This window comes from Diadema antillarum, unplaced genomic scaffold, assembly GCF_040938485.1.
Source record: "Diadema antillarum isolate AM-2024a unplaced genomic scaffold, OU_Dant_1.0 seq00000275_RagTag, whole genome shotgun sequence".
Classification (NCBI taxonomy): domain Eukaryota; kingdom Metazoa; phylum Echinodermata; class Echinoidea; order Diadematoida; family Diadematidae; genus Diadema; species Diadema antillarum.
In genome coordinates this window covers 214,945-231,526 of record NW_027271307.1, presented here as the reverse complement: position 1 = coordinate 231,526, position 16,582 = coordinate 214,945, and the positions used below count along the sequence as shown (strand labels likewise).

Below are 16,582 nucleotides of genomic sequence, written 5' to 3'. Positions count from 1 at the left end.
GTACCCGGAGTGTGCAGACGTGTGTTGTATGCCGCACATGATGGAAGTTAGAAATCTGGAGTTGCTACGCTCAAAACTCACGAAGAGTGTATGAGTACGCTTTCTATATTCTTGCAGTTTTGTCCTTTTAGAAGTATTATCCCTTCCTTTAGCACTTTTCCATCTAGATTATGACGTCAGTCGACAATTTTATAGGCATGCCTATACATCACTTCTAAATTCCTTAAATTAATATAGCTTTTAAAATATCTCACAGAAGGATACCGAAGTCTCAACGTTTGATCTTGACCGATCATTGCAAGAAAAGTCAAAATTTTGAAATCGGAGGTAAAATTCCCATAACAGATTATACTCCTCTACGTAATAAACGTCATCATCATCACACACACGAACGCACACACACTTTACGTGCTTACTATCTTGAATTATTGTAAACTAATTGTATATTTGAAATTGTGTCCTTCGAAATATTGAAATATCAAACTTTAATATATATGAGGCCAGATGAATTTTCCCCAAACTAAATGTTGTATATAGGCGGTTTACGCCACCTCGTCTCGGGCAGTCACAACTTGTCCTGACAATGAACGTGTGGCGGCGCTCTTTCAATTTCAAACGGCTTGCCAAGTACAATGGTGTACGACCAAAAATGAACTTGCCGATATTACACCAAGACGTATTCAGTTGAATGCATCGCTCGCAGTACATAAGTGCTCACTGCTAGTCACCCCAACCAGCTATTCACTGGCCTGCCCAGGGACGGAGTGGGAGGCATATCTACATGGGCTCCCGGTTTAGGTTGAAGTGCGAGTGAACGCAAGAATTTGGCCGTTTGAGTGAGTGCAGCGGGCATTTCCGACCACCTGGATTCAAACATGGCTGATCAAACACTGGGTGCTTTTGTGATGGCACTTTCCCCCTGGAAGTATTAATGTGGAATATATTCAATATCAGCGCAGGTAGGTGACACGCCGTGAGCAGACGATGTGGTGTTGATTTTATTTTTGTTTTCTTATACGTCTCATAATCTTATATACTCATGGCGCTTTTTAATATCAGTGCGTATAAATCACTGAAAGGTCTCTCGCATTAGCAGTACTGATTAGGTCTGATTGGCTTGAATGATTTTCCATGACACTGAACGGGCATACATGAGTTTGAAAGGATGATGATCGCACAATATAATGCTTTTTGAGCTGATAAGACGTGTCATGAAATAGATATTACCCTTTTACTCTGGTCCGCACGCGTGAACGATGATGTTCCTCGTTCGGAGCAATTTAGAAAACGCGCTTTGAATTTGCTCCTCATAATATGTATAAAATTATAGTAATGAACGTATCTGTTAAAGGATTCCCGTGAAAATGAAACCTCTCCATCCATAAATGATCTCTCTCCCTTTGTATCTATACAAATATATTTATATGTAATATATTTTTAGATATTCAAACACATGAATTTGTGCTCTTCTCTCCCTTAGACATTTCCCCTCTCTGCCTTTCTGTTAATGGTCATCTATTATATTTTACACACACTCATAGTATTCAGGGACCTTTCTATGTGTGTGTGACAACTGTGTGTTTGTGTCTTTAGAGAGAAAGGGAACAGGGGTTGGGGGTAGAAAGAGAATCATTAAAATAAGAAATCACTGTAATTTAAATCATCTCTAGTGAGTAAGACGATATGGTGTTAGTTCATTGAACGAAAAAAAAAAGTTTTTTTTTTAATGTCCGAAGTGGCATGGATAAATCTTTGTTGATGTTCATGGCAAAGACGAAGAACAAGATGATTTATCGAACTGAAATCACAAATCAACTTTATACCAGTTGTGCTGGTTGAAATGTGAACTCCAATGCACCAAAAGATCTTTGAGATGGCTTAATTTTCGTAAGAGACGATCGGGACGGTTGTATCCCGGAAACAGTGTTTTCCTTTTCTTTGTTTCTTTTTGTTTCAACATGGATGTGAGTTTCGTCCAAACCAAATGACTTTGATGATTATGTTGTCGTCGTTGTTGTTGTTGCAATTAATGAGATTGACTCTTCAGACTCGGTCCCTTAATGTTGACAGATCAAAGTCAACACAGTCTTCAAACACTCAGTGGTCCTTGCTGATAAACATAGACTGTCTGATGACGAGTATTTTGCACCCTGATTTTTGTCTGTCTCCTGGTAGGTTCTCGACTAGTACTTCTCTAACAAAATGAGACTTCCTGTCATGCCCTGATCGTAACCATGAAGATTTTGTGACATTCAGTGTTAAATGCCTTTTATGCTTTCAAACCCGAAACTTGATTCCATGGATTCTGGAATTCCCGCGCAATTTCACTTCACTGCGGGAGGAAAAAATGATGATGAATTCTGTGGTTCGTTTCCTACAATCGTCTGCTCGATATGCCAGTTAGGATTTGGGAAGCCGAGGGAGAGAGAGCATTGACAATTTCTGAAACAGTTTACAAACAGGACAGATAAGCCTGCGATTTCCTCAGTGTTTGTATAAATAAAGAAATAAGAATGTCCGTAGACAGTGACGTGTAGTATTAGGCTGCTCTTAGTTCTTTGATTTCACACGAAATATCCCCATGTAGCTCCCGTCTGAATTGTAAACAGATAAATGTCGTGCCCGTAGGCGCTCTATTCATGCCGCATTGTTGACACTTCGCGGGGCTGCTTGCAGTGTCATGCCGTGAGCTGATTTTTAGTCGGCCAAAATGAATTCCATATTTTGTCGCAATGTTTGCCGAAGTCTTTATTGACTGAGCCATTACAATGCGATGTGTTTGAGACGCGTGAAGGACAACAATGAATAAAGCCGATTTTTCCTTTTTTGTCTGTGCGACAGCCTGAATCTTTCTTTCTTTCTTTTTTCTACAACCTCCTCGTTTTGTTCCGCTTAACCTACTCAGACAAAAATGAACAAGCAAATCAACTTTTGCTCCCGTATTCGACCTCACGTCGATTGTGAAACTATTTCAGTGACGACGATTAGAACACACGGTATATTTGTTATAGGCCTACGTTGTATAACAGCAGCACATTACATTTTCACTGTAGCTTGCTTCGCATTCTTATCAACCTATAGCTCAGCCTGCTAATTGAGCGAATGCAAGGTTTAGTCGCGTAGATTTGTGTACCTTTATTCGTGGTTCTATTTGACGCCCGTGTATCTATATTCATATGCATGGGTACCCCGTGTAGCCCACAGCCGCAATTATAAACCCGCAGGCACAATATTTGGCTGGTATAAATGACTTTTGAAAAGAAAGAAAAATAGAGGCAAAATGAGTTGCGTGAATCCGTCTGTCCATATTAAAATCCGACTTTTGACCGTTCTATGTACCCCGTCGATTTAACGATTTCATGCACATGAAATACAGGAAAAATCAAATGCCGTAGGCCCTACTAATCGTCAGCGAATTTTGGTTCAATCTCCTACTATCAAAAAAGATATGTGAGTAGAATATGTACATCCTTAAGTCAGAGCTCGACAATAACTTTTTTCCCTTCGATGGCCCGTTCGGGCCATTAAAATCTGTAAATCTGATATTTCGGTAGCTCAAAAATAAACAGAAACATAACAATCCATTTTTAATCGTAAGCCTTTTGGAAATTTGGTGGCCCGACTTCAATTTTTAGTGGCCCCGGCCCACGGGACCACCACTAATGTCGAGCCCTGTAACATAAGTATGATTGTAGGCCCTATTTGGACGTGTGAAATACTGGTAAAGTCAAACATCATAGCACACTCTGTGATGACTTAATGCTCGCTTTAGCAGTGGAGTCATGTTCTACGGAAGGGCAGGAGTGTGTACTGGAAGTCCAAGTTTACGGTCAATTAGACATGAAAAAGGCAGAATTTTTCTATATTTGTTCAATTCAATTGTACCGTCGGGGGGAAAATGACGTTAAAGGGAACCTCCTCTCGATTTTGTGAAATGGAATAAAACCAAAGGAACATGCAAAAAGGTTAGAGTTTTACTCAAATCGTCAATAAACAGAAGTGAGTGAATTATTCAATGAATGAACACGGAAAAGGGATACGTGTTTTCACAAAAAGGGTAAACAAGAATGCAACAGCATGCACATGATGCTATCTGAGTGAGGTAATGAACTCATCATCTTAGACGTATTCCATAGCACTGGCTTACACATAATCATTTTCTCTGCATTTACTCGTTTGAAACAAGTGAAAAGCGAAGAAAAAAAATCTTCGTTTCTGACCACGGTCGATTTGAGAATGATGACTTCATTCGACATTCGTGACGTTGTGGCCTCATTTCAGTAACATTAAATGATTATTAAATATGTGTATATCATCTGTTTCATAGAGACACTGGAAACCTCGGTATACTCGTTCTCATTCATTCTCATCGAGATGTCTTTCCATAACCCGATCATAGCCAGAGATGAGACTGTTATGTGCAATGACAATGAAATGTTTGAAAAAGGCGTCCCTATGTGTGAGGGGATTAATTGCTCTTAGGAAGAGGGTTTCCCACCTTTGTTAATAGCTTGGGATTGCTCCACAGTTACGTCCAAATGCCCGTCAATCGTATAGAAACCCACATTTAAAACATTCTGTGGACCACCGAATCATGTCAGTACCCCCTTCCAACGTATCCTATACGTTCTTAAGACGTCTATGTGTACGTATAATCAACTAGAAAGTATTCTGCCCTTGCCCTGAATAGCTAAATTTATGTAATATACAAAATACAAACAGAAATTCAAAGAGCATCTTGCTTTATCGTTGCCAATCCTTGCGAGACTTCGATCTTCTGCTAGTGCTCGGGAAAAACCCCCCAATAAAAACCCCGGAGGGCTAATGTCTTTACCCTATATGAGGAAAAATTCATTATCAATGTGCACCAGATCAGAAGTAACATACAACTCAAAAGAGTTTATGGTGACTTTCAGAAGGGTGACCAAGTAGTGATAATTCACAGATGAGAATGTTGATTAGTGCCTATGAACGGTAGCAATTAATGATTGAATGTTAATTCGTTTGCTTTGCTTTTTCTATCGGGGAGGAAAATGGGCTAATTTTGTGATTTTCTTTATTTGCTCCTAGAATGATTAAAAGGGAGCATAATATTTGCTTACATATACTGATTTTAGCTTCGTATTAAGTTTTGTCTCAAGTTTAATTCTTAATTTATTGGCAAATGTTGCATAAATTGAGGATTTAACTTGAGACCGGAAAAAGAAAATGAGCAAGCAAAATTGTGAATGGCGACTAAGTCAAGAGAATGGAAGCATCATTGGTCGCTAGTTCTAGTCCCTTGCAGAAGATGATGTCTGCTGACTCTGATGTCACGCTGTTGTACATCAATCGAATTAGAGCGTAGAGCGGCGAAACCAGCTGAGATTTCGTTTTGACCCCGGTCTCTACACGAACGTTGTGTCTCGGATGGTCCTCTCCGCACCTGTCGACCTTTAATCATGGAAAAGTGCAGACAGAAGAAGAAGAGGAGGAAGAAGATGATGATGATTGTAGTGGAGAAGACGAAAATTAAAGGAAAACAATGAAAACGAGAGATCTACAACGAAGGAGATGAGGTGAAGATACATTGGGCTTTAATGCGATGATTGGTGCATCGAAACTTTCTCGTGCTGTTTGCAGTGTGATTTATAGCCTCAGTCTTGTTCATGTGTTCCTTATACGTGGTCATTACGTTTCCCTAAAGATACGTGATCATTACGTTGCACTACGTGCTCATCACGTTGCCCTACGTGTTCATCACGATGCCCTTAGTGTTCATCACATTGCCCTACGTGTTCATCACGTTGCACTTCGTGTTCATCACGTTGCCCTACGTGTTCATCACGTTGTCTTTCGTGTTCATCACGTTGCACTTCGTGTTCATCACGTTGCCCTTAGTGTTCATCACGTTGCCCTACGTGTTCATCACGTTGTCTTTCGTGTTCATCACGTTGCCCTTCGTGTTCATCACGTTGCACTTCGTGTTCATCACGTTGCACTTCGTGTTCATCACGTTGCCGTTGCATAGTTTTTGTCAGCAGTTAGACAGACTTCTCTTCTGTGTGGCTCAACTAATGATAATCTATATATTGTATATGACTTAGATCTTCACAACAGGGCAGTTCAAACGGAATTTTCTTGAAGTAAGTGCTGAAAAATGACTCCTGTTCATGTCAAATTTTACTCGCCGTCTGATGTTAGAATCACAATTTCCGCGTGGCATGAAATGGTTAAAAGGGCAGTCGTTTTTTTTTTCATATTTAATCTTTTATTGTAATTTAATCTTGATCATGAAAACAAAGTATCTTGATATTTGAGCTTTTATTTAATAAAGCAAATAAGAGGCAAAATTGATGAAATGAAATATCACGCATCACCAGGAAACCAACTACCAATTAGCACCAGACATTGCGGAACATGACCTCTTCCACTTGCAAAGCAGCTAGTCTGGCACGGAAGATTCTATACTCTGCATGATCTAGATTATCATGCTCTTCACAACTGCATATCGTGATTACTATTGGATGTCATTATCATAATGTCATTGTTATTATCATCATCATTATCATTATACTATTATTACTGCTGCTATTGTTATTATTACAACTTTATCTTCTAATTACTATTATAATCTCTATCTTAATAAATATAGTGCTGGACATTGCAAAGTTATGTCCTCGTTACGGTAAAAGGATTTCATGAGATCGACAAGGCAACTGTTAGGCCAGTGAAATATGTGATTCAGTCCCTCGCACAGAGTTCTTCGCAATGGTCAGTCGGGGCCTTTGATTAAAACGAGCTTGATGTATTCGGGTCTCCGATCAGACGTTCGGAGGACAGACAGTTATACTTAATTAGTTTTAAAGTCCGTTCTCGCATTGGCTAATAATATTCCGTCAAACGCTGCAAATTTACTCCTTTCATTTCAAAGACCATCCTTACAGAAAGCATACAGTTTTATCTATCATCAGTCTTCATCATATACAACGCTTGCCGACACACCCTATTCGTTCCTGTCTCAGACGGTTTAAAGAGTACGTACAGTGCCTACATTGGTCAATTTTTAAACTATTTTAAACTTTTTTTTAACTGTGCATATTTGTTACCTCGAGCAAATTCTGCATGATATTTTGTTCTCTGTACTTGACAGTCATCTTATAAACACAAATATAGGTCTCTCTCTCTCTCTCTCTCGATCAACTTCGTTTTAAAAGAGCAAAATCCAAGTTCGTGCAATTCTATGTTGAAATGCATATCCCATTACCAAGCGGTATACGCGTAACTCGAGGTTTTTAAGATGACAATTCAGGTTTGGTGTTTGCAAGCTCCGACCTCCAATTTGCCTTTAAAGTCTTTCCTCGGCATTGATGGATGTTTATTAGATTCACGGTGACGTGTGTTAAATAAACGAATGATTGTACATTAACTTTAATGAGACATTTCCTTGTAGTAAGTATTACCCACGTCCACTACTGGCATGGGTGTCATCAGATGAGATAGGTATACGTGTTAGAGGAAGATGATAACACATGGTCGGATAGATTGAAGTTATAAAAGAAAACAAGGGCCGATATTAGCTTTTTCTTCACTGGCTCATTGGCAAGTTTATAAAAGCATCAATTTTCAGATTTTTACTTGCCCTCAAGAAAAAGCACTTACTCTCCCCCGTCTTTGTTTTCATTGACTTGCTGAGCATCGGATTTTCATTATTATTAAAATCAGTTACCTGGCTGGTTGGGCAAGTAACTTTTAGTATGTTTATAATAGCCCAACATATAATTTCACTTGCCCCGCGCGCGGACAGATCGGACAAGACTTAGTGCTGATGTCAAAACCACGTGATGTGATGTATAGGCTATGTAATACACATAGGGCCTATATACTACGTCATGACTGAAGAGACCACTGACCCATCATCTGTAAATACACATGCTAAGAGTTGTAGATGAAAGAGGTATGAATGAATTGACGAATTTACAGATATGTTGACGCATTCAGCTCTGCAATGGGGAAAAAACCCCAAAGAAACAAAACAGTATAGGCCTATTGATTAACATTATAAAATGCCAAAAAAACTGCGGTCATTGTCCCACGTGTTCCAAGATACAGCTTTCTTGCGCAGGAATATCTGCTGCATGGGCCGCTCTGAGACTGTCCCGCGAACTACAGCTGATGTTCCTATACACTCAAAACGTCAATACCAGTTAGCTCCGTGCGTGTTTCGAATGAGGATGGTGATGATAATAGCATCACAAGGTGTACTTTGTCGATTGATAACTTTTCCAGCGTGATTGTGCGCGCGCTTAAAAATATTAGCCCTGGTTTACTAATCATTGTCGAGAAGGGATTGGGGATGGGGGGTGGGGGATGGGGAGGGTTCGAGATGACAGAAGCGTCAAATTACGACCTTTTGCTCTTTATATTAATATCAAATATTGAATTTAGTCTCAAAATGCAATACAACAATATCATTGGAGAGTGTAAACAGTCATTATTACATAGTGTTGAGCGCATTCGAGGCAGTTGAAATCAAGTTAAGAGGGGAAAATGATATTGATGTAAACCTTGACAAGCTGTCGCTTAAATTTTAGGTTTTGCTTCAGTAGATAAAGATTTTGAAAGGTTCGCACAAGACAAGTTATCAGGGTTATGGTATTCTGATAGTGACTACATAGACAGCGTATAACTTTTTTTCTCTCTTAAATGAAACTATCATTTTCATTATGTCTAATTACATAAAAAGAAATTTAAGGTTAAACAGTAGGTTATTTCCCGTTCACGGCTGCTACAACGACCAAATGCTCACAGCAGTGAAAGGCTGGAAGACTCCCCTTTAGGGCCCTATGTATACGTGCTGTATTAGTCATGTTTTCGCGGGTGGCCGCAAGGGGTAGTCAATACTACACCACTCCGTGCCGAGGTACGTCACTTGCGAATCCAGCACGCAAGAAAATCGTTTTCATACGCCCTGTAGAAGTTCAATTCAACACCTTTCATGCCTGTTGTCAATGTCTATGATGGCCTTGAGAACGGGTTGAGTGAACTCATACGGAAAGAATGGACATGGTTTCAGCAAACTTTCATCTAAATAAATGAAAAATATTTATATATATTTATCAACACACAAATCTCGTAATGATTTATGCACAAAATATCATAAAAACCGTTTTAGTCGAGAATTTGCCAACTAAAGTGTACAAAGCTTTTTTCCTTAAATGCCGCCATTGCTGTAGGATAATTCAACACATAAAGCATTTAATGCAAATGATAGACCTACCATTTGTCCGTGTTGCCTCCCCCCCCCAAAAAAAAAAAAGTGATGAAAATTTTCATGTATGTATTTATGCTAGACCAGTTAGGCCATTACATGCATCAACACTATTTCCATCTATTTTCAGTACATAGATATGACTAATTTCATTGTTTTATGAAAACATGTAAACTTTAAAAGTTAAATCAGGCCCATTTTGAAAACCAAAAACCCATATACCATCATTGTAGGCCTGTAAGCCACCTTGAACACGATGTGGAATTGCCCGGATGGGTTTTGGTTGAGATGGGGAATTCACATTTTAACTTTTTGGGAGATAATTGGAAACCACTTCTGAAATATTATAGAGCATACAATTCTAAGAGGAATTCTAAGTTTATTTGATGAAAATTGGTTTTGAAATGGCTGAGCTATCTGAAAACAAAGAGGTCATAATGAAAGATGGGCCCCACCTTTTATCAGGACCACTTTGTTTTACTTTGTTTTTGGATATCTCAGCTATTTCAAAACCAATTTTCATCAAAATTCACTTTGAATTCCTCTTAGAATTGTCCGCTCTTTAATATTTCATATAAGTGGTTTCTAATTATCTCACAAAAAGTCAACATCTGAATTCCCCATCTCAAACAAAACTATGTCTATCCCTTTAATAGGCCCGTAATGGGAGACGGCCGTGTCTTGATCATTAGCTGTTATGTTCTCAACGTGCATGTTTTGAGTTTGCGTCATGTTATTATGTGAAGCGTGGGAATGAAATAATGAAAAAATGAAATATGAATGTGATTAAGAAGGTCACGGTCTCATGGCCACGATGAATACGGAGAGTCAGCATTTCCACCGATGAGAGTGCAAAGGGGCATTACATGATGTTGCGTCTGCCGCTTTGATGTCGCAGGTGGGGGATGAAAATAAACCAATTTGCATTATATACACTGTATTTGAATTCAAACTCCATAATATGAGGGAGGGAGGGGGTTGGGAATGGGTAGAGCAAGTCTCCGCAGACAGTTTATTTTTTTATTCTCAACGGGTCGAAACGTTTCTTTATTTTTCGGTCTTTGTACGTTAGAAGTTAAAAGAGACGATATCAAACACATCAGAAAGATTCAGGCAAGAGTGGCAGCTACATTTAGAAAAAAAAAAAAACACTGCGCCGACAGAGCGCGCCAAAGAACTCGACTGGACGCCAATTTTGATATTATTTAGATTAATATAGATTTTATGTATGCATATTATATATATATATATATATATATATATATATATATATATATATATATATATATATATATAGGGGAAAGGGGGGCAATTTGAGCCCCGGGGTAAAATGAGCCCCCTTGAGGAATTTTGCTCACTGCTCTAATGTGCCTGGGCCAAACTGGCTACTACTTTGTGGTATGTTAGTCCACTATCTCTGCCACAAGTTGCAGTATAATATTCACCTACATCCTATTTCATATGGCAAGGAGGAGCAGTTAAACACATAGCACTAAGGAATTTCATCTCGAAAGTGGCATGTCCACTTTGGAAAGATCAGTACCCTATCCACCCCTTTGCTTCAATTATTTATATTCTTTGTTGATTGTGTTAAGTAGCCATAGTATGTGCAAGTTATGAAATAATTCTAGAGAAAATCATTTTTATTTTGTGCCTGGATGTGAATGTACGGAATAGTACCCCGTGGGGTAATATGAGCCCCCTCTGTTATGTATGGACGCTGTGTACTGTGAATAATGGATCGAGTAATAAATTTTAATACAATTTATGATTTTAATTGAATGTTTCATGAAATATACCTGAATAAGAGAAATGCATGTAATCAAGCACACATTTAAAGAGAATACAGGTGTATGTGGCCCTACAATAATAGGATGCATCTTGCACTAAGTATTTGTGCCATTATTCGGTACATTGGAACATTGGGTGAGAATAAGAAAGAGTGAAGAGGCTAAAAGAAGACTGTAAGGAAAGCAGAACAGAAAGAATCGATAACAAAGGAAAGACAGGGATGAAACAGAATATTTTTGATGAGCCAGTGGAACTTCCACTTAGTGACAATGAAACCCAAAATGGATGACAATGAAGTCGAAAAATGTGAAGCATGTGGTGAAATTGATGATACCATCAACTCAAGTTCATTGGTTGTTATCTCTGTCAAAAGTTGTTTTGCAGGGGTGTTTGCTGCTGTGGCATTGATCTCTCTTTAGTTTTTAGACTTTACAGCAGGTTTTGTAAGCAATTATTGCTAACAAATCATATAAAACAGACACTATGCATTGTGTGACAACACTTACGGAAATAGAACATGGTGGAAACACATAAGCTATGTCATTAACATTGCTTTAATTAATGTGGTAATTAATTAGGGGGATATTAAGCTATAGCAACACTTTTATACTCCAGAATACTTATGAGAAAAGCAAAATTCATTACAGTTTGTTACAGAACAGAAATTGATTAATTACACATGGTTTTGAAAAGGGGCTCATTTTACCCCATTTTCATGGGGCAAAATGAGCCCCTTGTTGTAGTTATTAAACACCAATTAATATGCAAATTGGAATAGCTGGTAACATAATTTCTACATGGTATTATTCAGCCTATCTACTACTATTACCTGTGGTATTATCATGCTCCAGCATGTTTTATTTATTGAGATATTTTTAAAAATGTAAAAAAGGGGGCTCAAATTGCCCCCCTTTCCCCTATATATATATATATATATATATATATATATATATAATATTCTCTAAAGAAAATCTTCATTTAGAACTTCTTTCATCGTGTTTACCTCTCGCTAATCACGCACTGTAGTCCATATGTTATGCTAAAGAGTTAGATTGTAATAGTCTGGCATTAAAGAAGATGATGTACAATTCACAACAGCACGACTAGACATTGATAAGTTACTTTTTTTTTCATGTAGCCATTTTGTTTAGTAGATCTACACACTACAACGTTACTCCTCATGACACGCGAACCATACCATAGACGTCTTTTGCAATATTGGGGGGTGGGGCAGATTGATAGTAGAACGGAAAGTTGAGGCGCCAGTCCCGTTTTCAGCTCTATACGCTCCTTACATCAGTCTTTTTTTCTTTTTCGCTGCTTCCTATCTTCTTGGGTGCGATGCACATGATGGAAGCTTATGTCTTAGAACATGTTTGTGTCTATGCAGGACAGCGGCTCTCCGAACACGAGCAGGTGCTTTTTATGCAACAATTATTGGGGAACAACATCACATTATGTTGTCGTGGGTGATATCGAGGCTAAAATACTGCACTCTACGTTATCACGGCATAATAAGGAGAGAGAGAGAGAGAGAGAGAGAGAGAGAGAGAGAGGATACAGAGGGGGATAAGTGGGATTACATGTATAACATTATCTTTAACAGCGAAGTTGCTGTTAATCTAAAACGATGAATGTGCGGTTGCTCTTGTGAACTCGTTATTGTTTTCGCAATTAATGTTAGTAATCAGTATACCTATTTAAGAATGATCGAATACACTGTAATCATAATCATAGATAATCAAATACCGACAAGGCAATTAGATGATCCTGGCTAAAATGCATAAAACTGACAGTAAACGAAGAGCACTTCAAGATCAGACAACCAGTAGTGCTCTTTGTATGTCTACGTCTGTGCTTCAGACGTTTTTACTTCCTTTTTTATGAGGGTTTTTTCCCCTCTTAATGTTTTATAAAAACGTACTAATTAAATGTTGTTATACGCGCCATAGATGACAGTGTCCTTGCAATATCTAGCCCTAGCTCCTTTGTCGAGTTAAATGTATCATTCATAAGCCAGATAAGTGACCTAGGTCTCTGTGAGGATTTTTGGAAATCCCCTCCCATCACCAAATACAATTTACTTAAAAAAAGAACATGGAATCAGTGCCTCTGTGTTGAAGGACAGCATTGCGTCCTTGATGATACCGTAAGCGGTATCAGTAAGAATATCTGTCTTCTTATGAGCAGTGAAAGGGGAGATATTCTAACGTACAAAACAATCTCCTTAATGCAACATTCATAGGATGTTTTATGTTTGTAGTATGTGGCATCCGATATTTTCATGTATGTCATGCTGTCCTACATACTCAAATATTCCGGTGTTAACACCACTACTCGTATTAAACGGAAAGGAATTTGTTTGAGAAAATTGTCCCTTTAGTATGATTCTTGTGTTAAACAAACCAAAGCTGCAAATCCTTTCCGTATTATACTTGGCAGCATATATTGTGACTCCAACTGTTTTTAAGGACGACCCACTGACATTCAGTCAGACCTGAATTCCTATTTTGACACTTTTGAGATTGGCCGAACAAAGAGGATACTGAAATGATTCATCTTCCTTTCGTGAAAGCGTCCAATCTTCGTTTCTCAAAGTTTATTGCCCGTCCATTCAAGGCGTCAAAATATTGAATGGCAAAAAATATTCGCGGGTTCATGTCAGTTTCATCATAATTGATATGGAGGTAACCCCTCCCCTCTCTTCTCTTAAAGAGTGAGGGGGTGGTAACCCCGACATTGACGACCTAAATTGTCCTTTCATGGCCCCTCGACCGTGACAAAAAACAAACCGAACTTATTTCGTTTTCCTCTCTTTGAGGCGTTCGTATATAAATTCGCGTATAAATCTCTCGGCACATCGCATAGAAAATGTATACATCTGAAAATGATTAATGTCGAACGTGGAATCTACCATGTCAGCCAGTGGTAGTCGGAGTGCTAATATCTTTTGGCAGATTATTATCACTAGTCTCAAGTTTCTTTTTCGTTTCTTTTCGTCCGTGAGTGCCATTATCTCTTCGGACATGATATATCGCTGACGAATACGTGACCAATCAAAAAATGAAGCGTGATGCGCAAACCACAGCTATGAAGTCACTTAAAACCACTATCTACCATTTGCAATGGACCCCCAGCTTTAGTGCTTCAAAGCAGTTCGACAATGTGAGTTAGGGATAGAAACATCCAATGTAAAAATGTTGATTAGTGTATTCGTTGTTAAGTATCGTTAAGTAAACATAATGTGATCAATTGTTTAATTAAAACCGTTTCTATATAGAATAAATCGTCTACCGCTATGGTTTATTGAGAAAATGAGTGATATCTCCTTTTTGTAGCTTTACTGCAAAAATTTTATCTAGAGTGCGTGTATGTTTTGTGATACAAGTGAACTTCACATATGCATCAAATGTGAAAACTCGAACACTTTTTTAATTACTGCTCCCAAAGGTAAACAGTGGCTGTAAGTCTCCATACAGGTTCGAAATGTATAAAACTATTCATCTTTGTCTTTTTTTGGGGGTATACATTTTATGGGCTTAGCGGAAGTACTACTGGAAAGAGGAAGGAATTGAATTGTAAATAATTGTTCGGTGGATTTCCACCGCTATATACTGGATAGCTAATGATAGGGGAGGGGGGGGGGGGGTAGACAGTGATGAGGCATTATATCAATGTATCGGGGCGAACAGATTTGCATATTTAGTGAATTAGTCTCGGCGTGTGAATTTTGCAAGAAAAACAAACAACCACCACCAAAACTTGGTATCCCCGACCCGACATCACGTTTCGCCGATCGAGGTAAAATCGGAAGAGCTTTCGTTGGCTGGGCAAGACGGTCTGACATCCATGTGCGGTATATTCTGATGAAAAGTAACAATATCGACTCATGGGGGATACTACAGTCAAACCTGTCTATAGCGGCCACCCAAGGAGACGAAAAAAGAACGCTATATAGACAGAGTTTTTAACATGCTTTTTCTCTTGGAGGGAATTGTATTTAGTAGCCGTATACGGCAGGTGGTCGCTATAGACAAGTGGTCGCTAAGACAAGTTTTACTGTATATGTATTATGGATATATCCAGCGATAAGAATGATTTTACTGTTCCCAGAACATTTACAAGGGATAACTGACAATTACACCTGCAAATATTAATAAACCGTCGTTCACTATGAATGATCGGTTACTGTTGCGTAAGTGCATTTCAAGTGCATTTTAATTTAACAACTTTCTATTTCATTAGCTGTCTTGCGCTATTCCGAAATACATGTATAATGTGCACTCCAAACAGCTGCCAAACAAATATCACTCAGCCCCATGCGATTCCTCTCTACCCCAGCCTTCGGTCTCTGCGGAATGAAACAACACTTCGGCTAATATTGCATTTGACGTGCAAATAATGTATCACAGTGTATCTGAAATCATTCACCATTTATCATAATACGGTAGCACATACAGTCCCCTGTTTACCACTACACTGTCCATATGTACTGCTGTAGTGTTTCTATTACTGTTGTCAAAAAAATAAATAAATAAACAGAGCATTGATAACAAAGGAAAATTATGCTCATGTAAGGAGGCTATAAGCAGTACAACAAATGGAAACAACGATTCTATACCTGTAATAATGATGATAATAAAGAAATTTTATATTACTTAGATACTATAAATATGACTCCACTGCGCATTATAACATGATATATACATGTATATGTATATGTATATATATATATATATATATATATATATATATATAGACGATGAAGACAAACAAGTTGACATAATGCATTAGAATCCAACTTCATTTATTTGTAAACCAAATTTTCGACCCTTGCACGGATCTTCCTCAGGGTAACAGCTATATATATATATATATATATATATATATATATATATATATATATATATAGTCATCATGACATGAATATTAGCAACCTAAGTAGCATATTTAGAAGATGAGTTTTTGACCTGGACCTAAACCCATTAACTATCGCTGCTTGCTTGACAAACAGAGGAAGATTATTCCATAATTTCGGAGCAGCATACATTAACGCCCTGTCTTCAAGGGTAGATTTCAATGTAGTACCTCCACTATGAATGCTACCATGTATTTGTTTATGCGTTAACTATACTACTACAGATGATGTGAACATGGCGACGGTGATGATGATAATAACAACGGTAATGGTAATACACTGTAATGGTGATTGTAATGATAAGAAATAATGATGATGGTAATGTTAACGATGATCGCAAGTCATACAATGCATAGGCTCTATGTCATCACATAAGAAACATCACAATTGTCATATACAGCTGTAAGAAACTGCACGCATGCAAGTGCGTGCAGCGTGTGTGTGTGTGTGTGTGTGTGTGTGTGTGTGTGTGTGTGTGTGTGTAAAACTGATTGTGTTTGACTTTTTTTTTTCTGGAAACCTATACCCTCACAAGCATATTATATGCTTCCATGTAGGTTCCCCCGCACATAATCTTAAACATCCATTATGAATGTAACGTACTTTAGATTGATTTAAATTCA

At 38.2% G+C, this 16,582-nt stretch overlaps 1 protein-coding gene across 1 annotated transcript in view; it reads left to right on the top strand.

The window, feature by feature from the left end:
* Positions 1-699: 699 nt before the first annotated feature.
* The window catches only part of LOC139729957 (probable methyltransferase-like protein 24), a 106,457-nt gene continuing 90,574 nt past the window's right edge, over positions 700-16,582 (top strand). Inside the window, exon 1 of the mRNA XM_071640875.1 lies at positions 700-959. The gene's annotated coding sequence lies outside the window, so the exon portion shown is untranslated. The remainder of the gene's footprint in view (positions 960-16,582) is intronic.